This window comes from Eubalaena glacialis, chromosome 12 (assembly GCF_028564815.1).
Source record: "Eubalaena glacialis isolate mEubGla1 chromosome 12, mEubGla1.1.hap2.+ XY, whole genome shotgun sequence".
Classification (NCBI taxonomy): Eukaryota; Metazoa; Chordata; class Mammalia; order Artiodactyla; family Balaenidae; genus Eubalaena; species Eubalaena glacialis.
In genome coordinates this window covers 16,572,163-16,599,688 of record NC_083727.1, presented here as the reverse complement: position 1 = coordinate 16,599,688, position 27,526 = coordinate 16,572,163, and the positions used below count along the sequence as shown (strand labels likewise).

General features: G+C 34.9%; 1 protein-coding gene across 5 annotated transcripts in view; it reads left to right on the top strand.

Annotated features, from left to right (window-relative positions):
* The window catches only part of TAB2 (TGF-beta activated kinase 1 (MAP3K7) binding protein 2), an 85,097-nt gene that overhangs the window by 1,595 nt on the left and 55,976 nt on the right, over positions 1-27,526 (top strand). For 4 of the 5 annotated variants that reach the window (XR_009702951.1, XM_061207435.1, XM_061207437.1 and 1 more), the window contains exon 2: positions 23,338-23,486. The exons of the other annotated variant lie outside the window; for it this stretch is intronic. The gene's annotated coding sequence lies outside the window, so the exon portion shown is untranslated. The remainder of the gene's footprint in view (positions 1-23,337; positions 23,487-27,526) is intronic. 5 annotated transcript variants of the gene reach the window in all.

The window sequence follows — 27,526 nt, the reverse complement described above, 5'->3', positions numbered from 1 at the left end:
CATGGAATACAATTTTGCTTTCAGTTTTTACACTGCTGCTGCTTACCACACTCTTCGTACAGGAGCAGAGTATTGACACCTTTTTAAAAATATCTTTGAATTCCTTGGAACAGTGAAGTCGTGATTGGTTTTAAACCCTGACAGTTTGAAACTTTAGATTTTGAAGCCACTGCATTTTCTAATAAAGACAGACATGCTCTTCATCTCACTGTAAGCTTTGGCTGAGCACTTAAATTAGAAACAATGGGAAGAATTGTCAGATAAATGAGTTACAAATTAAAATAGGGCCAAGTTTAAAAAGGATTCAATAGCTTTGAAAAAACGTGTCTGGAACGAATATATTGAATGATGGCACTATCAGTGTGTTAACAGGAAATAGAACAAAAATTCCAGTGATTCAGAACTTCTGTTGGGTTTTTTTTCCCCTTAAATATAATCAGTTTCTAATAGAGGGTGCTTAAGATTTAAATCTTTAAAGGATCAACTGAAAGTTGAATGCGTTAATTAGATGAGTAAGTCGTCCACTGAATATACTCCGTTATTTCATTTTCCTCTTGGGCACGTGGAATACCTTTTCTTGAGTTCAAAAGTATTCTCAGGGGACACTGATGAACTGCAAGCGGTTCAGCCCTCTTTAGTGAACTGTCGCATAGTAGAACCTGTGCTTTTTGTAACTTGTTAAGAAGTGGGTAAATGACCAGTCTCATCTGATACAAATTTCCTGAAAAATAAGTTTTAACTTAGTCTGATTTGATTGAAATAACACCTATATTTGGTTCTCTTTTTACTGGAAAGAAGCGCTTGCCTTCAGCTAGTGATATTGTTTAAAACTTGCATACAGTTATTGCATCTAATGAAATCAGGAGGTTTTTAAACTCTGCAGAGTTAAGTGGGCACACTACTCAGATCCCCAGTTACGTTATTATTGAGAATTGCTTCTTTAGTATTAGTAACACGTTATACTTGGGTAAGTGTCTTAACATGATTAGTCTTGTGTCTTGACAGAAATAAAAATGTATTCTACTTCTGTAGTTTTCTCTGTAGGGAAAATTCTTTTCTCAAAATACTGTTGAGGATGAAATCTACATATGTATCTATGAACATATGGCATTTTGCAAAATGGGTGTGATGGGCACCACTTACATGAAACTTTGTGAGTTTCGTGCCAAAAAAGTCCCATGAGGAATGTTTGAATTTTCTGAAACAGCATTTTTTTTAGTTGTATAAATTCATCAAGACTAAAAGTGTATTTTTTAATGGTTATCAACGTATTTAAAAGGCAGTGTTTACCTTGTTATAGATGTTTTGAAGAAAAGTTCCTGATAATCTTTACAACATACAAAGTTTGTAAGTTAAACTGTAATTCAGAAAAGCTTCAATTTCATTATATCTCTACCTGGCCACGCTCCTATGACCCAGAAGAGAACAGTAGTAGCACTTTTCCGTTGTTTCACTTATGTCATCTTTATTTGGTCCATCTAAGATTGGGACTCTATAAAATAGAAGGATTATGAGGGAATAACAGAGGCAGATGTGAAAATGGGGCAAAACAGTAATAAGGAGGAGAAGCTAGGGGATAAGATGCTAGTAGAGGATTAGATGAACAGTTTTAGGCAACTAGGAAAATGGACATGTGGGTAGTGGTGGGTGCCAAGCACAGGAAGATGATCATGCTGAACGATTCTAAGGAGGTTTGGGCTGAATCTTTTGGGAGACTCTCACAGTCTATATGTCATTTTATTTTAAGTCCTCTGTATTAAGATGGTAAGGATTTGGAGACTTTGAAATTGTATGAAATCTAAACGTATGCATGTTCATATTTATTTGCCTCTGACTCATATTTCCAAAATACTTATAATATTTTAACATTTCATTTTTTTATGATTCCGACCCTAAAAATCAAGGACACTTACTTAATCAGAAATCTAAAATCCCTGAGTAAATACTCAGGGATGGCCAGTACTGTACTCTTTACATTCCCTTTAGTTAACTGCTAAACTCACCTATGATCTTGATAAGAGTCAGAGATCAAGAATGGCTGTCTTTTTCTTCATTTTCTAAGTATTCCATCCCTCAAAACACAATGTTTGGTACTAAGTAGTACTTACTACTAGCCTTCTAGCGTTAAAGTTATGCATTTCACTTAGGCTTTTCACTTTGATTTTTATTGACTCATTTTACAAAGTATGCTTAGTTTCTAATTTCTTAATCCTCAGAAGGAATGGGCTACTGTTAAAAGCACAGTAAGATGCGTCAGCTGAGAAGTTGACGTTTTAGAAGGAGATCCAAGTCAGAATTGCCACAAAGCAAAATGGCGAATATTAATATCAGTAAAAGATCTCTGTGAAAATTGATTAAAGTTTTGCCACTTAAAAGTGCTTTGTTCAAAATATAATTCATGTAGACCCCGGTATCTCCTGACAGTGCTTTATAAATGAGGCTTTGCCGAATGTATCTTTTTGATTTGCCTCAACGTTTTTAATGTAAAACTTGAACAAGAAATTCTATTGGATTTCTGATAATCTGTTTCAGTTCAAAATTTGGTATCAAGGGAGTGGTAAATTTCTTTAGACCTTTAATATCTTAACATTAACCTTTTTAGTGTTTCCTGCATAGTAAAAGAAAGAGAAACTAATATTTGTTGAATACCTACTAAGTGCCAAGGTTTCTGTCGTTTCACAAATATTTATTGAGCACAGGGTTCTTTGAGATATTGGAGATGGCAGCAGTGGATAACATAGACAAAATTTCTGTCCTCATATAGTTTACATTTTAGTAGTGGAAGATATAATAAATGAGTAAAATCAAGCGTGTCTGGGAAGAAAAAGTACTGTGGAGAAAAGTAAAACAGAACAGGAGGTTGGGGAACAGACATTGCATATTTGCTCTTTTAAAAACTGCATAGTGGATATTATCTTTGATTTCAAAAACAAAAACTTCCATACATAAATTTTTTTCTTTAAGAATATACTTCAAAGCTAACACAACATTGTAAATCAACTATACTCCAATAAGAAACTTTTTTTAGAAATATACTTCATAACTTGGGAACAACATTATGTTTGTACTTCAGAGTTTTAGTTAATAGCGATTTCCTATTGTTAGTGCTTCAGAAAGCTGCTTTGTGGCTCAATAGAAAATTTGGAGTCTGCTATCCTGGTTTGAATCCTGGTTTGCCACTTACTAGCTTTGTGATTTGGGGCCAACTACAATTTCTCAGCCTCTCTGAGCTTGTTTTCTTCTCTGTAAAAGGAGTAGAATACCTATAGGGTTGTTGTGATGACAAATTATACATTTTATGTAAATTATCTGATATATAGAAGGGGCTCAGTAAACTGCAACTTTTTTGTCTCTTGCTTATCTGGAGTTCTGTTGTAAAACAAAATAGTTGATGTTGGTAACCCTTCCAAGAAGCTTTCATAGCACTGTGGGGGACATTGTTTAATACACAGTTTATTTGAACAGCTAAAGCACTCTTCTCTGATAGAATAAGGTTAATTAAAACTCAACTGTAATTTATGGTCATTAATACTTTCTGGAGCGTTTGCACATATTATCTAGTCAATATGCTGTCAGGAGTAAACCTAGTCTTTATGATGAGGAAACGTTGTGACATATCTTGATGATCTGGATTTCAGCATTTTGACAAGTAGATAAAAATATCGTATAAGATCCCAGTTCATGGAAGTACTTGTGAAACATTTAGTGCAGTTTACGTATTCAATAAATGTTCGCTTTGTCATTAGTTATTATACCTTTATTGTGTGAAAAGGGGTAATTCAGAGAATTCACAAAGTATTAAGGAAAACTTTTATGAAGAGAAAGTAATGCAAATTGTGGATAAGTTTTTTGAAGAAAGAGTGGAATAGTCAATCAAATTGCAATATTTGTTTTTCATTTTTAGCCTGGGAAATCACTAAACTGTCTCAAGGACAGACCGTGTCTTATTTTCCTTTCAGTCTTGACTTCACCATATCTTCAGTGCCTGGCCTGTACTTAAGGAGCTCAAGAAATACTGTGTGTTCAGTGCTGAATGGCTCTTAGTGGTAGTTTTCCTGTGTATCACAACTCTTTTTGGTAGTAAGCACCTTCTGATTTTGAAAAGTGTTTGCACTGCACTTAAGTCTTTGAATCTCTAGTTTTAAGCACAGACTCAGATATCACACAAAGTCTTCTGAATGCTATTTTTTTGAATCTAGCCAAAAGTTTGAAAAAACATCCTAGAACTTAAAAGGAAGAAAAGAAAGAAATTATTTGCAGCTAAATTAGTATTCATTAACCTATTCCTATGAAGTTGTTGACATTAAAGTGAAAAAGTGAATAGAAATTTTTAAAAGCAGAGTAGAAAAAATAATTCATATATAATTATGTGCTCTTAACCAGCCTTTAAAAGACAAGTTTGTCTTACCTCTTTAAGGCAATTTCAGTGCAACTGTACATTTATACTGACATTATGGATTAAATGGCTTAGTCACTTTCTTACATTCCTGTGATGTGGGGAATATTGGTGTTTTCACGGAAAAGGGAAAACATCCCACCCCACCCTACCCTACTTTAACAGTAACCATTTTTCAGATGTTTGAATCTTAGCACCAGTAAGCTTTTTCCTGTTCTGTAGCAAGTTATTCTCTGCCTAATGAATAATAATTTTAGCTTTCCTAAAACTGAAGGCTTCCCTTAAGTTCTAAGATATTTAGTCATTTATGCAAAATATTTCTTGGCTTTTAAAAAAATTCCCCTTGAAGATGCATAGAAACAAATTGCTTAATTTTTAAACTTGGTATGACACAATACTGTTTTAGAAATGAGATAGAAATATCTACAATTGGATATTTTTATACTCTTGGGGGTTTTTGTTTGTTTGTTTGTTTGTTTGTTTTGAACTGTAACAACCTACCACTGGAAAGGGATACTACTACAGGGTGTCAGTTTGAGTGGCTTCAGAAAGAAAGTCAGTCTGATTTATCCACAAATAGGTACAACATAGACCAGGGCATTTTAAGAATTTGTAGTATTTTAATTACCTCGTTAAAGAAAATGGCATTCTTGTTTCACCTAAGAAGAAAAACAAAAAACAGTCCTGGTACAAGCCTCAGAAGCCAAATAATAAAGTAGAGGTTGGAATGGTCCTGCAGAGAGAGACAGAGAAGAGAAGCAAGAGTAAAGAAGTGTAGAATTTAAAAGATTTTGGTGGAAATATATGAATGCTGATTGTTTTTAATAAAATGATTCAAAAGAATTACTCTGTTAAAGAAAATTCGTGGTCTCTGCAACCAGCCCCTGCCCAAGCTTGCCAAAATAGTAAGTCAAAAGCAATGCCACATTCCGAGGTATATTATAGAGATTAGTGCTACCATCAAAAACTTCAGAGTTTCTGGGGGTTGATTCTGACCATTTAACTTGTCTGTTTGGCTAGTGCAGAAGACAGGTTCTGGGAGAATAACAGATGACAGTGAGTTATTGAGGGAAAAAAAGTGCACAAAAAGTAGATTTTCAGTTAGTAAATTCTTTTTATTCTTTGGTTTATTAACTATACTTTCATCTGAATTATTAAATAATACTCTTCTTTTGAGTTTTAATGTTTAAAGTTTTACTCTAACATTTATATTAAGGAAAACTTATTTTGACCCATAATATCTTAATGTTAACATTTTTAGTGTTAGCAAAATGGAGCACATCACAAGTTTGCTTCCTGTCGGTTTGCCAGTCAGGCAGGCCAGATACTGCTTGTTTCATTAGTGTAGAGCCAATGGCAGTTCAGCGGAATGATTTTCCATTCCCTATCAATGGGAGGAAATACTTGCCAATACAAATGAAAACTTGAAATCTGCAATTTGACCTTGCTGAACACAGTTCTCACACCAGGCAAGTTTTGTTTAGTCAGAGAAATCAACAAAAACAATCATTCTGATATGAACTGAGAAAATAGGAGTAGAAGGGAGTTTACCTAGTTTTAATTCTCTCAGCTGCTGAAGAAAATACTACTTTTGAGTTTGAGTTGGTCTCTGTTAACTTGTCAACTTGTCAACCTCCACCCTTTTAACTAAACATCTTAATTTTATCGTGTTGGGAATCTGTGACGTATGATAAGAAAAGACCTGGTCTTTAAAGTCAGATGAGCCCAAGTTCAAATGTGAGTTCTATTACTAACTATAGCTTTGTGGTCTTAGGCTAATCACTCAAACTCTTTGAGTCTAGGACTTTTCTTTAGAAAAATACATAGGTATAATAATACCTACCTGGCATGGTAGTTTTAACTACATTATCTGCGTTTCTTATGTTAGCTAGCTCTGTATTTATGTTACCTAGCACAGTACTTACCTGAACTTAGTAGACATCAGTAAGTAGTAGTCAAAATGTCTGATATATCCTATGCTTTTTGAGGCAGATTTTCTTCCCTGTAACTTTCTTATATCAATATTAGCTTCTATTTAGCGAAGCTCAGTTTCAAAAAGTATTAATCTTTCAAACAGAACAAGGTGAATTATTTTTTCTAGTAGACATGTAGCTCAAATAATGGGAGGTAATCTTACATTTGGAATTTAGCTTTGTTAGGTTTTTTGTTCAGAATACCTGTTCAATTCATTTTCCCCAAAAAGTAGAATAAAAGGGAGATAACTTCTGTATTGTTTAATTTACTGTACCTCTTCAGACCAAGGGTGAAATAAAACATCACCATTATTTTTTTAATTACAAAATAAACATGCAAATTATTAATTCTTTGTATTTTTCTTATCTGTTCCTGTGAAAAAGCCCACATTTTTAATTTGAAATTAGTTCACAACCCATAATTTAGGTTTTTTTATGAAAAGCATTAGAAAATTGGCATGGATCAGATTTTGAAAACACTGAAAATATATGAGCTTAAATATAATACTATAAAACATATACCACTTTATCTGTATAAGGTGACCTTTGTAATTTTTTTGTTTTAAATTGCTAGTTAATATTTTTTCAATTATTTTAATAGTATTCTTTTCTGTGTCCGTATTTCACATTCAAAAAAGATACAGTGCTAAATTTCCTGATGTTCATTACTGGGTTAACTGTGATTTTTTGCTTTGAGTTTTCCTAAAAGTTTTTTTATCTTAATTCATTGAGTGAACTGGTGATTGTTGTAGAATATTTTGCTGTACTAATTAGTATTAATTGCTATTTGTATAAGTAATATTTTAACCTAATAATACAGTTTGTATTATACATTGATGCTTACACAAACATTTTCTGTTCATCAGCTTTTATTGGTGCTAAGTTATCACTAGAAAATAGTAACAGAGAAGATAGCAATATAGGCAAGAAAATTTGCTTTTTAAAAAGGCTTCAGAACAGAGTGTGTGTTCCATTTTAATTCATTGAGCACATATTGTGGTATAATTGCTTGGTTAATTTTTAAAAGACTGTTAGTGACCTGACAAACATGGGCATCTACTCTTTGGAACTCAAGCAGATGCATGTAGGCATCACAGTTAAGTAGTTACTAGAATTGAAGAGAAAAAGTACTCAAGATATCTAAGGGATCATTGACAAACAAAAGTTGGTGAAAATACAGGTACTGTGTGTTTGCATTGAGAGTAACTTGCTGTTTACCTTGTGACTAGCATATACCTGAACTGTACTTGACTAAGTACTGTTTGCTACTTTATGATGATTTTCTAAGGAAATGGAAAAATAAACATGTGGAAGTGGGGTTTCAAAAAAAAAAAATTTCCATTTCCACAAAGCCAATTCTGCTTTTTTACATATGAAAATGTATTGACATGTATTGGTTGGGCTTGATTTTTCTTTTTCTTTTTTGAGATTTTTCTAGCTGAGGTGGTGCTTGGCCTGAGTGAGACATCCTCATTCTCTTCATGAGATTTTCCCCTCATGAACAATGGCATGAATTTACAGGATGACTGTTTAGAGCCGTTGCTGTAGCTCTGTGAATGGAACAAGTACTCTTTTGAGGAAGGTAACTGGTTCATGGGAAAAGTGAACTGGTGATCTTAGCCAAACCAAGCTACGGAATCAGTACTTCAATTTCTATAGGGTATCACACGACCAAAAGAATAGAAAGAAACTCCATAGAGTTTGTTTCATATGGCTTCTATGATATACCTGTGCAAAATAGCTAACCCAAAAAATCTTGCCTGACTCATTCTTTCACCATGCCTCATCTCTGCCTTCTTTATTGGTCAACCTAATTCACCTATCCAGTAGTTTTGAATTAGTTTTGAGTCCTGCTGTGTGCCAGGTATTTTGCTAGGTGATGGGATTGGAAAGATGACTAACATATTGTTCTTGCCCTCAAGGGACAGGTATACAAGCTATCAATAGTATACTAACACTAGCAAATGCAGTGACAACGTTAGACATAAAACACTTTAGGAATCTACAGGAAGGAGTGGCTGACTCAGTGAGGAAAGGAGGGATATAAGAGGGAATTCTTCATAAGAAGGGTGACACAATCTGTGTCAGATAGGCAAGGAAGAGGACAAGTTGGGAGAAGAGAGGCCATTGCAGTCAGAGAGAACAACATGCATAAAGGATGGAGGTAGGAAAGTCCACACCTATTCAGTACTGTGAATTGTTTCACAGTGCATTAGGTACCAGTGGTGGGTTAATTGGAAGTGAGGTGGAAAATGAGAAGAAAGAGCATGAAAATACTTGTATGCTCTGTAAAGTAGATTTGACTTCATCCCATAAATGATGGAATGTTTAAATTAACATTCTAGAAAGATTTGTCTGGCTGCAGTGTAGTTTCTGATGGCTGTAGAGAATATTTAGAAAAGAGCGGGGGTGGGCTTCCCTGGTGGCGCAGTGGTTGAGAATCTGCCTGCCAATGCAGGGGACACGGGTTCGAGCCCTGGTCTGGGAAGATCCCACATGCCGCGGAGCAACTAAGTCCGTGAGCCGCAACTACTGAGCCTGCGCGTCTGGAGCCTGTGCTCCGCAACAAGAGAGGCCGCGACAGTGAGAGGCCCGCGCACCGCGATGAAGAGTGGCCCCCGCTTGCCGCAACTAGAGAAAGCCCTCACACAGAAACGAAGATCCAACACAGCCAAAAATAAAAAATAAATTAATTAATTAAAGTTCTAGGGGTTTAAAAAAAAAAAAAGAAAAGAGCGGGGGGGTCGGGGCTGGGAGGTAGCCTTATAACCATTTATTTGAGAATTGATATTTGAGAATTGATAAAGACGTGAGTTAAGGCTGTAATTAAGGAGAAGAGTAGGTGATGAATTTGAGAAGGGAATACTGAGTGTGAAGGAAGTAAGTAATCACACACGCCCTGGCTTGAGTACCTGAGTGCACAGTATAATGCCTGCCATTCATCAATACAAGAGCATACCAGGGGCAGTAACAGGTGAGGAAGATATTTGAGTTCTGTTTGTTGGTTTTAAGCTTCCTATAGAGAGAGAAAGAGGAAGAAGACATCATTTTATTTGGGAGGCAACACGGAAGTCTTCTCTGATTAGATGACATTTGAGCAGGTGCCTGAGTGAAGTAATAAAGGGAAAGAGCTTTCTAAATAGAGAGGCAGGAGCATGCTTGCCGTGTTCCAACAGCAAGAAGACCAGTGTAGTTGGAGTTAAGAGAGCGGGAGAAGAGTAGATGAGATCCTCTCATCTACTGATGTGCTTTCCTTGTAGCTCTTTAGATTGTAGAAAGGATTTTAGTATTCAGGATGAGATTAGAAGCCACTGAAGGATTTTAGGACGTGAGCTATTTGCCTTTTTTTCCCCTCTCACTTCTTAGAATATGATTTAATTGTTAGTGGTTGCGTGTGTATAATTTTATACTATTTTCATGTATGTAGATTCGTGTAGCCATCACAATTAGGATATAGAACTAGATCTGTTCCATCACACGAAGAAACTCCTTTGTGCTACCCAGCCTTAACCCTTTTGGCAACCACTCATCTGTTCTCCATCACTATAATTTTGTCACTTCGAGAATTGTTATAAAAATGGAATCATGCGTTGTGTTATATATTTTGAGATTGGCTTTTTTTCACTCAGCGTTATGCCCTTGAGATCCATCCAAGTTGTTTCGTGTATCAGTAGTTCATTGCATTTTAATGCTAAGAAGTATACCATTGTATGGATGTACCACAATTTGTTCAGCCATTGATTGAAGGACTTTTGTGTTTCCAGTTTGGGGCTCTAAAACTAAAGCTGCTGTGAACAGTTTTCCACAGGTTTTTATGTGAAAATACTTTTTCATCTCTCTAGGATAAATCCCCAGAAATACAGTGGCTGGGTTGTATGATAAATGTATGTTTAACTCTATAAGAAACTGCCACTTTTCCAGAGTGGCTGAACCATTTTACATTCCCATCAGCAGTATATGAGAGATCTAATTTCTCTGCATCCTTGTCAGCATTTGGTATTGTCAGTATATTTTTTATTTCAGCCATTCTAATAGATATGTAGTGACATCTCTTTGTAGCTTTAGTTTGCATTTCCCTAATGGCTAATGATGTTGAATGTATTTTCATGTGCTTGTTTGCTGTCTGTATATCCTCTGTGGTGAAGTGTCTGTTCAAGTCTTTTGCTTATGTTCTGATGGGATTGTTCATTTTCTTGTTGTTGAGTTTAGTGAGTTCTTTATATATTCTGGACACAAGCCCTTTGTCAAGCATGTGATTTGCAAATATCTTCTCCTGATCTGTGGCTTATCTTTTCATCCTCTTAATGGGGGCTTTTGTGGAGAAAAAAAAAATTTTATGAAGTCTAATTTATCTTTTTTCTTTTATGAATTGTGCCTTTTGTTGTCAAGTCTAATAAGAGGTCTTTGCTTAACCTTAGGTTCCAAAGATTTTCTCCTGTTTTCTTCTAAAAGTTTTCTAAAAAGCTTTACATTTTGCATATGTAGATCTATGATCCATTTTTACGTAATCTTCACATAAAGGTGTGAAGTTTAGATTGAATTTCACTTTTTGTCTGTGGATTGTTCGGCTGTTCCAACACCACTTGTTAAAAAAAATTATCCTTCCTCCATTGAATTGCTTTTGCACCTTTGTCAAAAGTCAGATGGCTGTGCTTGTGAGCGTCTATTTCTAGATTCTCTATTCTGATCCACTGATCTTTGTGGTTATCTCTGTACTACTACCACACTGTCTTGATAACTGTAGCTGTATGGTAAGTCTTAAAACCAGGTAGTAAAATTTCCGTAACTTAATTCTTCTTTTTCAGAATTGTTTTAACTATTGCATTTCCTTTCCATGGAAAATTTAGAATCTGTAAAAAAATCATGCTGGGATTTTGGTAGGAATTGCATTAAACCCTTAGATCAATTTGGGGAAATTTGACATTTTTATTTTGTTAAGTCTTTCAAGCTATAAACACAGTTTATCTCTCCTTATAGTTAGGTTGGCCCGATTTCTTTCATCTGCATTTTGTAGCTTCCAACACACAAATTCTATACATGTTTTGCTAGATTTATAACTAGATACATTTTTTTTTTTTTTTGGAGCAGTTGTAAATGATACTGTGTTTTAAATTTTGGTTTCCAGTTGTTTATTGCTAGTTTATAGCAATATGGTTGATTTCTATGAGTTCACCCTTTGTCCTGAGACCTTGCTAAACTAATAAATTCTAGTAGTTTTTTTGTGGAGACTGGGTTTTCTAATGTGTCTATGAATAGAGACATTTTTATTTCTTCCTTTCCAATCTGGATGCCTTTTATTTCCTCTTCTTGCCTTACTGCTCTGGTTAGTACTTCCAATACTGTGTTTAGTAGGCGTGGTGATATCAGACAAGCTAGTCTTATTCCTGATCTTAAGGGAAAGCATGAAGTCTGTCACCATTAAGTACATGTTAGCTGTAGGTTTTTTGTAGGTGCCTGTCTCTTCCTAGTTTAAGAATCACTTGATATGACCATATGATTTTTCTTCTTTAAACTGTTAACTGAAGGTAACTTTCCTTGTTAAAGATTCACTCTGGCAGCTCTTTGTGGAATAAACTATAAGAGCAGGGCAAAGATGTCAACAGGGAAGCCATATTGGAAATTATTGCAGTTATCCAAATGAGAGCTGATGGTGGCTTAGACCAGAGTAACAACAGGAAAGAGTGTGAAGAGGTCAGATTTTGGATATATCACAAACCCTGGGTGGGCAGGAATTGTTGATGAATTGGATCTGAGGCATAAAAGAGAAGTCAAGGATGACTCCAAGATTTTTGGCCCAAGCAGTTGGAAGTATGGAGTCGTTGTTGGCTGAGTTGGAGAAGACAGTGAAGTAACAAGTTTGGGCTGGGCAATCAAGAGGTTTTTTTTTTTTTTTTTTGGATGTGTTAACTTTGAAAGGCCTACTAGACACTTAACTGGACCTATCAAGTAGGTAATTTGATATGCAAATGGAATTCAAGCAAGAAATTCAGGCTAGAAATAGAAATTAGAGAGGCATCAGTTGAGTTGATATGTGAGAAATTATAGTGATAGTTATTAAAAATTATACCTGTAACCTTTTTCTTTTTACTGTACCATTGTTTAAGGCTTATTAGCAAAAAGCAAGATTCTCCTAGCATGTGAAGAACTTTGTGAAAATTTTGATTGGTTCTGTTTATCAACACTGTTGTTTATCTCACATTGAGTGCACCGGAAATTATGTGGTTGGGAGACAAATTTGGGGGATATATATTTATTGTAATGTGTATTTAATCATGCTTATTTGATAAGTAGATGGCTATAATAGTAGTATAGACACATGTGCTTTACTAATTTTCAGAGCTTTGTCCTAAATCTTTGTAAACGAAGTAGCTTTATGCATATTGTGAAAAGGGTTTGACACTATTATTAAGTGACTGAAAGGCTTTCTGTGGCAACATTTCTTTTGTAGATAAAACAGATAGCCAAAGAGACAGGTCAAAAACAAAAATTTAAAACAGGAATGCAAAATAGCTAGCAAGGAGGGACTTAGATTTCTGACTTAGAGCCAGAATTAAATTGGTAAAGGGAAAGGGTAAGCCTCAGTTTACAGACTTGGTAAAAAGATCTTCTGAGTTCCATTCAGGTATGTTTTCTTCATATTAAGGTATTCTGGAAAATACTTTTTTAAGTGGCATGATATTTCCTGTTGTAACTGATTAATGCTTTTTCTTATTTATAATTTAAATATCTCAGCACTTTTTTTCCCCTATCACAGGATTTACCATATTTTATTATAATATTCTGTTTATTTTTCAGTTTCTCCCACTAAATAAGTTTTTACAGTATTAGTACAATGCCTTGACATTTAAGCTCTATGTAAATATTTGTGAATGAATGAGTGAACACACATACTACTAAAGTTTAAAGCTAGAAGATTTGCTTGCTTTTAAAAGTAAGTGAGTTTTTGAGATTCCAGAGTATAGGTTATGGTCAAATGTCTTTTCTGAGTAGTACCCTGATGCTTTCAAACAAATATTACACTCCTGAAGAATGCACCCAAACATAGCAACATTACTAACCCAAGGTCAGTGAAGCACGCATTTTGCCATTTGTTATTTGTTCTTTTTTCCTAGTGGTAGTGGATTTATGCAAAATCATCTAAAGTTGGCCCAGACTTCTTGTACGGAATGGAGCACACATGGCAAATAGTAGGCTGGGCTTAGAGTTTAGTCCATAGTAGTATCTCATAGGAAATTTCCCATACACATTTTAAAAGAAAGTAACTTTCATCTGCCTTTAGGAGGTCTAGGTCCTCCCTATTTCCAGGTAGATGGTAGGGGTATAAGCCTCTTTTCTCTTCAGTTAAAAAGATTTTCATTTACCTTTCCTCCTTTGAGCTTTACAAGACAAAAATACCCTGAGCCTTTACTGTTCCAATTCAGATTTAAGCCCCAAGAGAAGAGTTATTTTTGAAAGCCATAGTATTTTATTTCCAGATCCCTAGTGTGTTTGTATGTGTATGTTTATGTACGTGTATGTATGTATATAGCTGTATATACATGTATATATTGTGCTAGTCAATGACATGTTAATGAAATTCGTAGGAAAAATGGCTTTCCTCTGGTATTGTTGACACCAACATAGTAAGAACGTAAATTGTTTGGTGCTCTGTTTTAGGCATTGTGGGGAATAAGGCCAGGGCGGGGGGGTGGGGGGGGTGCGCTATATAAAATAATCCTTATTTTCTCTGGGAGAGAACAATGTGTAGTCAGCTGAGTCTGATACAGAGGTACCTACCTCTCATGATTATTGAGAGCATTAAATGAGTGAATGCATTATAAATCATTTGGCCCAGTGCTTAGCACATACATAAATGCTTAATAAATGTTAGCTATTCATTGTTACAAAATTATTATAAAAATAATAAACTTAAAACTTTATTGTTATTCCTCTTTTCATTTGGCTTTCTTGATCCCATTCTTTCCTGCATTTTATCTAACTTTTCTGACTCCTTTGTTGTAAGTTCTTGGTCTTTAAGTCTCCTCTCTTCCTGCCCAACCTCTTTTCCATTATTCCCTAGGTCAATGTCATCACCTTCTACCAAAACTCAGTACAGTCTAATTCTACAAAATCTTTTACCTCTCTTGGGGAGGAAAGTGACATGATCCAGCTATGTTTAGGAGCTAGAAAGCTTGTTACCACTGTGAAATATAGCTTAGAAAGGCTTAAGAGTGGAATAAGCCATCAGATAAGAGATTATTGTGTTACTTCGATTATCCAGGTAAAAGATACCTGAACAAGGAGGTTGTGGGACTAGAAAAGGGGATTAATGCAAGAAACATTTGTGGGAGTAATCAGTAGAACTTTGCCAGTGATTGTATATGGTGAGGAAAAGAATTGAAGACCCTGAGATTTCTAACTTCAGAATCAGTGCTCTATTATTAGTAATTAACATATAGCTATATTATTGTGTGGGAGGCAGTGGGTTGAGTTTTGGACAAGATGACTTAAGGTTACTAGCATGGCACTGTCAGACTACTAGTTTATTTGTTCCAGTCCCACCCACTTATCCTTCCCCCTCACTCACTCACTCAGTCTCTGAATTCCATTGCTATTAGTCTAAGAACTTCCCTTTAAGAAAAGTAATTTCTATTTGGTCATAAACAGCACTAGAGATTGAAATGTGTGGAGAGCAGTTCCTGGTTTCCTACCCACATTCGCATTATCCTCCTCTTTTGGGCTCTTCCCTCCGATGAAAAAGATTGCTTAGAATAATATTTACCACCATGACTTCTATCACCCACCCCACTTCTGTGATATTGGTATTTAAGTTTTTATATTTTTATATAAAGTAAATGAGGCAACTTGGCAGAGCTCTTTGAAGAAGAATAAAACTTCATGAAGTGTTTGTGATTAAAATATTAATCAATGAGTAGAGTAATACCTCATTCATCTAGTATCATTAGGCAATAAATATTCTACATAGACAATTGAAACTTATCCCCAAATCTATTTCTTTATAGATTTTATGTATAGAGATTTTAATGTTATATTTATATACTATGTAGATTATATATATTTTTTAATAGCTCCAAATCTTTTTCTTTATAATGTTTTATATGATTTACTGCCTTCTGAGAACATTTCCCCACCCCAACTTTACCTATTCTGAAGGACAGAAACAGCTTTTTGTTCCAGAGCTTCATAATGAGAATCAGGAGCCCCAGGTTCTAGTCCAAGGCCTAACAGTAAATTCTTGTGTGAGTTGTTTTTGGTTTTGTTTTTCATTGTTTTTGGGGGGTTTTTGGGTTTTTTGTTTTTTGTTTTTTTACCATTGAATCAGTGGAATCTGGAATTGTGCCTGGCATGTAGTAGATGCTTAGCAAATATTTTTTGAATGAATCATTGTTTTATGCCTACTTTAGCACTCCGTTCCTGATTTATTACTTGGAATTCATTACTGCCTAGTAAATAAGTTTCTGAGTTTTTAATATAATATGACTATCTAGGTTCTGATTGAGGTGAATTATTAATATTAAGCTTAATTTATGAGTCTGTTTTTGCTGCTTAGTGGAATTTTCAGTCCTCTTGATGTATTTTCTGGTACTTAAACTTCCCAAAGAAATTGTCTTCTGATACTTGGTTTATTGAGAATAGTTTCTTTATTGAATACATTCTATGTGCCTATATTATATGTGGGCAGTGTCCTGTATACAAGCATGTCACCCCTGTCCCCAGGGATCTTACACCTTGGATGAAGAGACAAGGAAGTAGAACTATAAGAAAATAATTACATGTTGGGTCATGAAGCATTGACCCACAGGTACATTAGGAGTTCTAGGAATAGAGAGATCCATGTGGGCTGAAGCAGTAGAAAAAGAATTCAAAAAGGAGATGGAACATGAATTGCTTTTGAAGAGATAGTTAAGATTTTGATAAGCATCCAGGTGGAGAAATGATATCCTAAGCTAGAGCAGTAACATAGTCAGGAATGAAAGCAGGGTTGAACATGTTCAGACAAAGCCTGACTGAAGTTCTCTGACTGTGGGGACTAGTGGGAAATAAAAGTAGGTGAATTTAATAGAGTTTAACTCTAGACTTCATAACCCTGAAGAGGGTCTGAGAAGAGAATTTAAAAGAGTCCCTGAAAAAAAAAATCTGTATATTTTTACTAACAAATAACCTGTAACTGAAATTTAATATTTCCTTCCATTATGATTTTAAACAGTAAAGCACAGTAGTATTAGCAGTACCTGTGACTTTATTACTAATAGAAAAAAGCACAGATATTTTCATATTACTTTACTGTTGTGGCTGTCTCTGAGTATAGTTAGTAGAAGTAGATTACTACTTCAAAATTATAGTTGTTATTAGGCCCCTGCTGGATTTTATTGTGTTGAGTGTTAATAAAGAAGCAAATATATAAATATATCATAAATATGGGTTCTAAAGAACACTTGATTACTGTGCTTTTCAGTATAATTGATTTTCTTTGTGATCATTTATTTTACTCATTAAAAATCATTCTTTTTAAAAAATAATTAGCTATATTTCGGTAAAATTGGCTTTTACTGAAAAGCTGGGGTTGGCCGGGGGGTGTCCATGATACCAGTCCTAGTGGAACCAAACTGGAGAAGGCCTTGAAAACCACACTGAGGAATTTTAGTTGAAGTGATAAATAGGGGAGCGGCCTAGTATATTTTTCATTTGTTTGTGTTGGTTTAATTACAGAATAAATATGTCAATTTAGAAATTTTTAAAACTTCATTAAGTTTGAAAAAAAAGAACCTCTTCTTAACTTACAGTTATAGATAAGGTTTAAAAGGTAACAAAAATTCATCTATAACCCCACAATCACCATCTTTACCCTCTTATTATGTATCTGTTCCAGTTTATTAAGTTCTTGTGCAAAGAAGTGAAATATTTTAAGTGGTTATATAGGAGCCTTTCTTAATCTGCTTGATGGGTCAGATGGGAAGAACTTAATGGCCGGGAGGTAAACTATGGGTCTGGTCATTTAGAAGTTGGATGATTGGGATAGTGTGGTAGCAGTAGGAGTGGAGTAGAATTGGCAATTGTGGTATTTGGAAAGAAGAACCTATAGGACTTGGTGGTAAATACGGAGGCTGAAATGCATGGAGTGGTGTAAGGGAAAGTATCAAAAAGAAAGTTAAGAATAGGGTGCCTAAATTAGGATTCTTGGAACAATATTGTATAGGTCCATGATACCTTTTCTGAAACCCTGGGGCCAGCTATGTTTTGGAATTCATAATTTTTTGAATTTTAGAAAGGTAACGTGTATATATTGTATACTATGTAACATGCCCAGCAAGGTTTGAGGCATCACCCAGTAGTTAAACACTAGTATCTCTGCAGTGAAAAATGGAAATGTTTACAGTAAGTGGCTAAATAAAGCCTATAAGTAGCTTCACGTCAGTTCAAAGCAGATTTTTGCTACTACCAGATGAGTTTTGACATGAAGCTTCATAAAAAATCTTTTCAGAACTTTTTAGATTTCAGAACTGTGGAAGTGATTGTGAACTGTACTGACTGTAACATCCAGTGAGGAGAGTCTCAGGAGTTGTGTTTTGAGGAATGTTAGTTATTAAATGGATGAAATTTGAAGCAGTTGAGAAAGGTAAAGGAAGGCAAGAGAAAAGTTAAGGTAATTTCAGTTTTCAGGCTAACAAGAAAATTGCTATTTCTGATAAAAATGGGAAGTTGAAGAGGGGAAGCTAGTTTGGGGAAGAGTTTAAGTTTAAACTTAAGCACAATTAAGAGGAAAAAAAATCTTCCTGCTTCACATGAGATTCCCTTTTATTTCTCATGCATTCTGTATCATGGGTAAATGAGCTTAAAAGTTTAGAAGTGTTGGAGTAGAAAATTTCCTTTTAAAATGAGCTGTTAATTTTCAGAGCCTATAGACTCTGATGTTGAAATATTAAAGTACTTCTAGCTTGGGAGTTGTTGGAAAGGTATTCCTAGATAACTAAGGGTTGTGGCCCTGCTCACTAGAACAAAACTTGGACAATAGACCAAAGGAGAAGAGTGAGGTACTGGTCCTCTAACAGGATGCTTGTCTGTATGGCTGAATCATTAATCTGACCATATTTATAATCATATGAATATATTCAGAAGTAGTAATTGGTGGAGAAGCAGTGGTAGCTGACACGTTTTCAGTGCTTAACACATGTACTAGGCACTGTTCTAAGTGGTGTTCAGCAAACAGTCTAGTGGTAACTGTTCCTGCCTTGTAGACTAGGTCATGATTATCATCCTAGGTGGGAAGCATTAGGCTAGGTAGTGGTGTGATTTTGATTCCCAGTTCACTCTAAAAATCTGGACGATAGATAATTAATGCATGAATATATAGAATTGAGTAGGTTTTAACTTTATTGCCATTCCATGATTTTTTTTAAAAAATTACTTTGATAAATGGACTTATACATTAATATTGTCATATTAGAAATATGGATAAGTATCTTTAACAAAAATGAAACAGGGGCCAGTAATTACTCTTGAAATTTTAGTTTCTGTTTACTGTATATGTATATATTTGTTTTATGATTCATAAGTTTAAAAAGGCAAATTTTGTCTTAAACTTTTGTTCAAATTCTGCTACTTTTATTCAAATTCTGCTACTGACTTGTGTGAGTTGAATTTTGTATTTTTCTTCTGTTAAATAAAGATGTTGGACTAAATAATCTCTAAGATCCTTTCAACATCAAATTCTATGATTCTGAATGCTTACGTTTCATCAAGTAGAACAGAAAGCTTAAACTACAATTTAAAGGAGCTTCTCCCTAGATGATGCTGTAACTGTAGATGAGATGCCAGAGCAAGAAGTGAGAGAATAAATGTCATAGTTTTTACTTATACATCCTTTTGACAAACATTAAGAAGTACCAAAATAAGGAACCTAGGTCGCTAGAAGAATATGCAGTGTTGACCAGAAAAGTTTTAAAGAAGAGAATGATCAGTAAGTATTCAAGTTAGTAATTAATCAATCAAATTAATAAAATATAGAGGCGGGAACCCTGGACCTGGAGTTAGAAAGCCACAAATACATCTCTGGCCCTAACTCTGCTGCTTATTGGAGTTTTGATAATCAGTAAATTGGTGTATTTTTCTGAACCTTGCAAATGAGAGTAATAATTACCTAGCCTTACTGGGTGGTTTTTCATGAGCATCAAATGATATGGTGAATTAAAAGTGCCTAGTAAAACTTAAAATATTCTATGGGAACTTCCCTGGTGGTGCAGTGGTTAAGACTCCACCTGCCAGTGCACAGGACACGGGTTCGAACCCTGGTCCGGGAAGATCCCACATGCCACAGAGCAGCTAAGCCCGTGCGCCACAATTGCTGAGCCTGCGCTCTAGAGCCCGCAAGCCACAACTACTGAGCCCGTATGCCACAGGTACTGAAGCCCGTGCGCCTAGAGCCCATGCTCCACAACAAGAGAAACCACCGCAATGGGAAGCCCACGCACCGCAACGAAGAGTAGCCCCAGCTCACCGCAGCTAGAGAAAGGCGGCGTGCAGAAATGAAGACCCAACGCAGCCATAAATAAATAAATTTTTAAAGAATAAAATATACTATGAACTTCCTTTTAAAAAACAAAATTTAACAATACATTTGAAGATCTAATTGGATTTATTAAAAAAATATGAAACAAGCCGCAAAGTTTTTGCAAAATGGTGGGTAAGACTCCCGAAGAGGTTATTGGATTTGGTGATTTGAATAAAACTTACCAAGGGACGAAACTTGAAGGCAGATTAAAACAAATTTGAGACCATAGCATAACTACTCAGTAGAGAAGTTTGGCAAGGCGCAGATGGTAAGAGAGCGATGGCCTAGCATAGCTTGTTTATTCTTTGCATTGCTATTGCAGTTTTTTGTATGCATGGTTGTGTTCCTTACTAGATTAGGAATAGAGGGCAGGAATTGCTGTTCCTTCGCAGTGCCTTGAATAGAGTAGCAGTTTTAATAAATAGCTTTGTGAATAAATACTTGCTGAACAAGACTTAACTGGGAAGGAAAGTTTTTGTGGTACAAATGTGTTCATGGATGTGTTTAAGATGGTGAAGACTTAAACAGGTTCATAGGTTGAAGTGAGAGATTGAAAAGAAAGGGTGTTGTGGAAATGTGAAAGAAAGGGATAGGATCTGGAGCCACAAATGAAAATGCTGGTCTTAACTGATATGAGACTCTTTCCTGCAAAAAGCACCAGATAATTAGCTGTGTATTTCAGAACACAGAGAAGAAAAGGTAAGCTTCCTGGTTCTTTTTACAAAGCCACGTAACATAAAATATGAACATAAAAGATTGCACATCAGTCTCACAAAAGTTGGTGCAAAAAATGCTTAATAAAACTCAAATGGAATCTAGCATTACATTAACAGAATAATACTATAACTGAGTAATATTCACTCTAGGAATATAATGATAAATCAAATTAAGTCTTATTAGTAGGTCACGGGGGGTATGAATATCTTGAGGGATATCAAAAAAAAGGGAAATCAACATTTATTTCTAATAAGAATGCTTAGTGAAACAAGAACGAATGAACATAGCCAAGATTTTATATATCTCAGACCGGAAGCCAGCATTTTGTTACTAGAAATGGTAAAATACTAGAATTCCTATTTTAGTATTTAGTGAAATACTAAATTCCTTTTTAAAAGTCATGAATCAAAAAAGGTCTGGCCAGCATTACTGTTACATAACATTGTCTTGGGAATGCTGACCAATATAATTAGACCAAAAAACAAAATAGGAGGTGCAATTATTGAAAGGGAGGAGGCACGTTTATTTGTAGATGACATTTTATATCTGGAAAATCCAAAAGAATCAACTGAAACATTATTTGAGTAATGAGATTTCAATATGATAGTAGTTATAAAATAAAAACAAAAATTAATGGTTTGTCTATAAAAGTGTTTTTCTTGATGTCTTTAAACTGAAAGTCTATCCATATGGGTTAATGAATAGGAATCCTCATTTTTAAATACTTTTTTTTTTTTTTTGCCTTCTGGCAAAATTTAGTTTAATCTTATCATCTCTAAGTAAATTGCAATCTCTTTTGAGTAAGACTCTTTCCATGTTAACTTTTAAAAACTATTTGAAATAAAGTTGTAGCAGTGAATACATTTCGAGTAACTTTAAGGAAATTTTTTTTTTCTTTTTCTTTTTAAAATTCCTTGTGGCCTGCGATATGTTCTATTACTTGGTAATGCCAGGGAAGGTGTAATCTGATCTTTGAACCATATTTGGTAAATAATAATTTTGTGTGGAACCCACTGTTCTATCAGTAAGAGGAAAATTATTGCTCAAATGTAAGGTTTTTCTTTGCCCTTAAAGCATTTCCTGACTTAAAGACCTAGTTAGATCATATATTGATTCCTTTTGTTTTTTAAAAGGCACTGTATCCCAGATCTATAACCTTTTAACCTGTTGACAAAAGTATTTTCTCCTTTACTTGGAGGAGGAAGAATTACATGTCTACTTACTTGTTTACCACTAATTCTCTTTATATCCTAAATGTAAATTGTTATATTTTTATTTATCATCAATTCTCAGAACTGAGCGTTCTTACATTTGCTTTGTTCTGAAATCAGTGTTGATAAATCAGTTATATCTCTTAGGATGTGACACAGTTGAGTTATTTAAACCTAAAGCTTGTTACACAGCTGTTGCTTTAGCATTTATGAAAATGAAAGCTTAAGTATACTCATATGTTTAGAACCAAAAAATAGTGTTCCATTATGCAGAAAAATGTATTGAATACCTACTGTGTGCCAGGTCGTTAGGTGCTAATCCTCATGACAATCCAGTGAGGTGGGGGATGGCATCCCATTTAATAGACCGGAAACTTCTGCAAAGTTTTAGTTTATACTGGAACCAGATTTGAACCTAGATCTTTCTCTACCTGAATATTTTCACCTGCAACATGCCATCACAAAAGGTGGAAAATTGACATTTTTCTTAAAAACTACTTTCATTTTATTTTGCTTTGTTGTGTTTCTAGTTACTAGAAATGCAGGGAGTTAAGTTCTTTGAATCCTTGTCTTCACTACTTTTTTGTCCTGTTACAATTCTCACAATCTGCCATCATTTGACAGCAGCAGAGAGTTCAGTTTATTTTGACTGCTGTGGGATTGATTCGTTTCTTAGAGAGAGACTTCTAAGGGTATCAGCTCACCAAACATAAGGACATCATTTCCAGGCCCTAGTAATCTAATTAGTACAACAGTCTAACATTTTTAATAGCCTACCATTTCTGTAACCTTTGTAGTTGCAAGTTTTGCGTGTGTGTGTTTTTTTAAATAATGTGGACCTAACCAAAAAAAAAAAAAAAAAAAATCATTGAATCTGTTTTGGTAATGGAAAAAAGAATTTCCAGTGTGGTTAAAAACCACATCTTATGAGCTGTTCTTTGCCTCCCTCTTTAAGAATTACGAAGTATTTTTAAAAATTGGAACTTGAAATTCAGTTCATTGCTTGGATATATCTAAAGCATTTCTTAAGAAACCTCTGAGAATTGATTGTAGGAATTTAGGGGAACAATTAGAAGATGACTGGAAATAAGATAGCAAAAGAGAAAAGTGACCTGAAAATGAGGACTTTACAATTCCAATTTTACCAATGAAAATGAATTTATTGTTGTTTTTCTCGTTCTTTTATACTCTGTGGTCCCATATTGGACAGTCTATTGCTAAAAGCCAATAGAGATTTCATAAAGGCTACTGTTTTAGTTTCTAGAATTGGGAGTTCAGAGTGGAGTTGTGTAGATTAAGACAATGACTGAACTAATGCAGATAGCATCTTCTGGTAACTTGTAATTTAATAAGAGATTCTTTTCCACTTAAAAATATTTCATGTGAGAGACATTGGGGACTACCTCACTGCTATTAGATCTCAATGTTATCTGGTCACGTTTCTTGTTCTGCCTACCTCTAGTTTACTCAAGTTTCTCTTCTGCTTTCAAGGCTCCAGACCCAGTTCCTGGACCTGCCCTGGAAAAGAAGTATCCAGTAGAGATGAGCTCACTGCAGTTACTTAATTAAAAATTTGTAAGCTGCAAAAATGGCAATGGGCCAATCAAGAACAGCTACCATTTGAATTTTTCTATTTCCAGGTATGCTAAAGTCCATGGTACCAGCCAAGCTTAGCCATGTAACTGCCTTACTATGAAATCTATAATAACCAAAACTTTACTTTCAAAACTTGTGGTCATCTTGCTTTAAAGTTTGGTAACATCCCTAACACCTAGATAACATGCAGCTAGTATTGACTTTAATGTACCTTTGCCTGAATATTTCTAATTTAACTTGTTTGCTAGTAGTAGCAAACTAATGCAAAAACAATTTAAGAAAAATAAATTTGACATGCTATTGAGTTAAGCCCTGTAAATCTCCAAAAAGTACTCTCGTCTTCATTGAAAAGTAAACAGTAACAACAAAACTGTCTTCCTTTAAGAAGTTCACATATGGTACAAGTAGTTTAGAGAATTAAATGAAACCAGTTCTCTGTCCTGAGATCCTCAACTATTCTATACTACGAATGCCTTCACATAAAGAGTTAAAATGGTTTTCAAAAATTGGAAGAAGTAAGATTCCTGGATAGAATCAAGTAATATATTATGTAATACTTTCGCCTGAAGAATTTAATTATATTTTAAATGTAAGTATGTAACTAGTATTTGCTATGTTTTTACTTGATTGCTCAAAAGAAACCAAAGTCATTAGTAGTTGGAATGTCGTGAAATTTAACAACAAAACTAAAAACTAAGGTTTCTTGCTACCTTAGACTTTAACCGAGAAAAAACCACTTACGAATGGTCAGAGGGCTGAGGTCAGTTAGCTTTTAAGGACATTTACTGCTTTTACCAAGTTGTATAGATGTAGAAATAATTAATCCATAAAAGGTGACTTTATTTACTAAATGGGTAGATGACCTTACACATCCTTTGATTTTAAAGTTCAATTCAGTTAGGTTAGAGATTACCCAAAATTGAACAGAGGAATTTTATATCCCAATTGTGATTTTAAAAGATGATTCTAATATTCTAGCTTATGCTTTGTATTCCTTCCTCCAGTGTTAATGCATAATGAATTTAATGTCAGCCAATCTTGTCAGCATTAGGTCACTGATTATGTGCCACTTCATTTGTTTGGTATGGAAATAATTATATCTCACTGAGTGTTGAATTAGGACTGGAAAGAGTTACTACCAGAGTTACTATAGGGTCATTACCACTGGTAGGTGAATTGAAGGGGAAATTAGAATTGCTTCTGAATTTCAAGTTGTACTGGTTATCACTGGGGCTAAGAGTAATGGTGAAAGTTTTCTCCATTATTAAATGCAAATTGTGTATAAAACACTGTGCTAGGCACAGTAGGGATGTAAAAATAAACAAAACTTGCTTTCAGTCAGCTTACAAACAAGTAATACAAAAAAAGTATCATAATAGAGGTGCAAACAATGTACTTGAGAGTGCCAGAGAGAATCAACTTTGTAGAGAAGGTAATATTTCTACAGAACCTTGAAGAGTAGATAGAACTCTTTAGCGAGAGTGACGAGAGTATTCCTAAGTTATGGAAGTCAAAGTATATAATATATTCTAAAAATTGTGAGCACTCCAATGTGCCTACAGAATAGTAGGGTACAGAAGAATATGATGGGTGATGGAGCTGTGTCACACATGCTTTCAAATGTCTGATGAAGGAGTTTGGCTTTAGTTCAGTAGGTAATGAGAATCCATTGCAGATTTCTTAGCATTGGCACACTTAAGTCAGTGAGGCTTTTGAAAAGCTGACTGCTGTACAGTGAGGGCTGAAACTTGATAAGGTTAGAGATTAGGCAGTAGTAACACCTATAAAGGACAACACTTATTGTTATGTGATTGGGCATTATGTGTGAAGAGTTTTACCTGCAGTTTCTCATTTAATCCTTACAGGAATGTTGTAAGAAGTAATTGAAATAATACAGGTTAACAGCGTTCAGCACAGAGCCCAGCCTGTAGTGAGTGCTAAACCAGAGTGATTATGCTATAAGTTCAGAGGAGAGTGCTCTTGTCCACCTTTATGTATGGACGTTTAAATCTCGTCTGTCAGGACTCCTGATGATAGAGCGTTGTTGCAGTTGCTAACTGTATCGGTAACAGTTTCAGCATTGATAACATAGGCTTTGAGTTATTTGAAAGTACATTGAGTTGGCTCAGTTCAGGTGCTTTCAAATAATTCTTTCTATTCTGCTCTTACTCTCCTACCCACATATCAGAATACAAGTAGTGTTATGGGGAAATATGTAGGAAATAACTTAATAGGGAAAATATTCTGTTTTAAGCTCAATTGTTTATGCTTAATTATACAAGTAATACATGAATATATATTCTTATAAAAAATTAAAACATAACAGAGATGACTAAATCTCCTTGGTCCATCTTCCATCCATGTGTCCTTTTACCCAGCCGACTCTCATTAGTGTGTATCCTTTCAGAGCATTTCCTGTGCGTTCATATAAAAATAATCTGTTTAAAAATTTTTTTGTATCCTTTTTTTTTTTTAACACAAAGGGTATCATTATACATGGGTTTTGCATCTTTTTTCATTCAGTAATGTCTTATAGGTCTTTGCATATAATTACTTGGATATCTTACTCCACTTAAAAAAAAAGTTGTATGATGTTCTTTAGTATTGCTATGCAGTAATTTATTTATTCATTCCTCAATGGTCATTCAGGTTGTTCTTTTAGTAATATACACTGAAGTGACATCCTTATATGCTCCTCTTTAAACACATGTGTTTGTCCATAGGTTAGATACTTTATATTGTTATAGAGCTCTGGTACTTAATGATCAGCAACAAATTTCATTTACAACTGATTGCGCTAGCACTGGGTAGTGACACCACAGTTGAGAACTGCTGGCCTAGAATACTGCTCTGCTACTGACTTAGTTGGAACTGTAGATACATCTCTTAATACGTCTTTCCATGATTCTCTTCAGTTAAAAAGAAAAAAAAAAATGGTTTACCAGTTGTCTTCTCTGCTTCACATGTGGGGAGGATGAAGTTAGATAACAAATATATGCTATAAGAAGTCCAATATAAATCTGAATTCTACTAATTTATAATCTCAGAAGCAGGGACTATATTTTATTCATCTTTGCATGTTTAGAGCACATGACCAGGCTTATAGTGGGCAGTGTTTGTGGAATGGATCCCAGATATCAAGGTGAACCAAGAAGTAGATCATATTTATGAGAAAGTTCCAGGCCAGTAGAATTTTCTTAGATCTTTTACATTATCTAGAATCTGTACATTTTTCCCTGAAAACTTTCCACCTTTTTAGCCTTATCTCACTTCCCTTCTACACTACAGCTATAATTCTTCAAATTTATTCTTTCATGGTCTTTCCTGAAACACAAACAGTAGTCAGTGATATCCTGCAAGACTTTTATGATTCATCCGTAATGGCTAAGTTCAAGCACTACATTCTTTGTGAAGTTTCTCCTGCCTCTCCTTAATTCCTAAGTTTTAGGCACTTCCTCCTGATCTGTACTGCAGCTTATACACCGCTAAATGGCACAGAGTGAATGTTGCTGAATGAATGCATGCCCACCTCTGGGACTTGGTGGAATGTCACAGAACCAGGCAGGGCTTGGAACTTCAGAGATAAATTATCTGAATCTGGAAAGTGAGAGGCATGTTGTTCTTGCTGACTTGTGGGATTCAGCACATATGGTGCAGAGGAAAGCAATTAAGATCATCCATGATATGCCCGTGCCTACCCTACTTCTTCAGCCTCATCCTTTATCACACTTTCTCCCTGTTAGTCTCACTCCCTGCACTTTAACATTAACCAGCTACTTGTGGTTTCCCAAACTTGCCATACATTTAAACTCTTTTCCCAGACAACTACTTATGTTTGAAATATTCTTTCCCTCTTGCCTGACCATCTAGCGAACACATTTTTATCTTCCAAAAGCCAGCTTAGGTGTTGCCTTCTTTATTTTATTTTTTTTTAAATTATAATCTTGTGATCATTTTGTTTTTCATGTCATCATTCTTTTTTTTTTTGAATTTTATTTATTTTTTTATACAGCAGGTTCTTATTAGTTATCCATTTTATACATATAAGTGTATATATGTCAATCCCAATCTCCCAATTCATCCC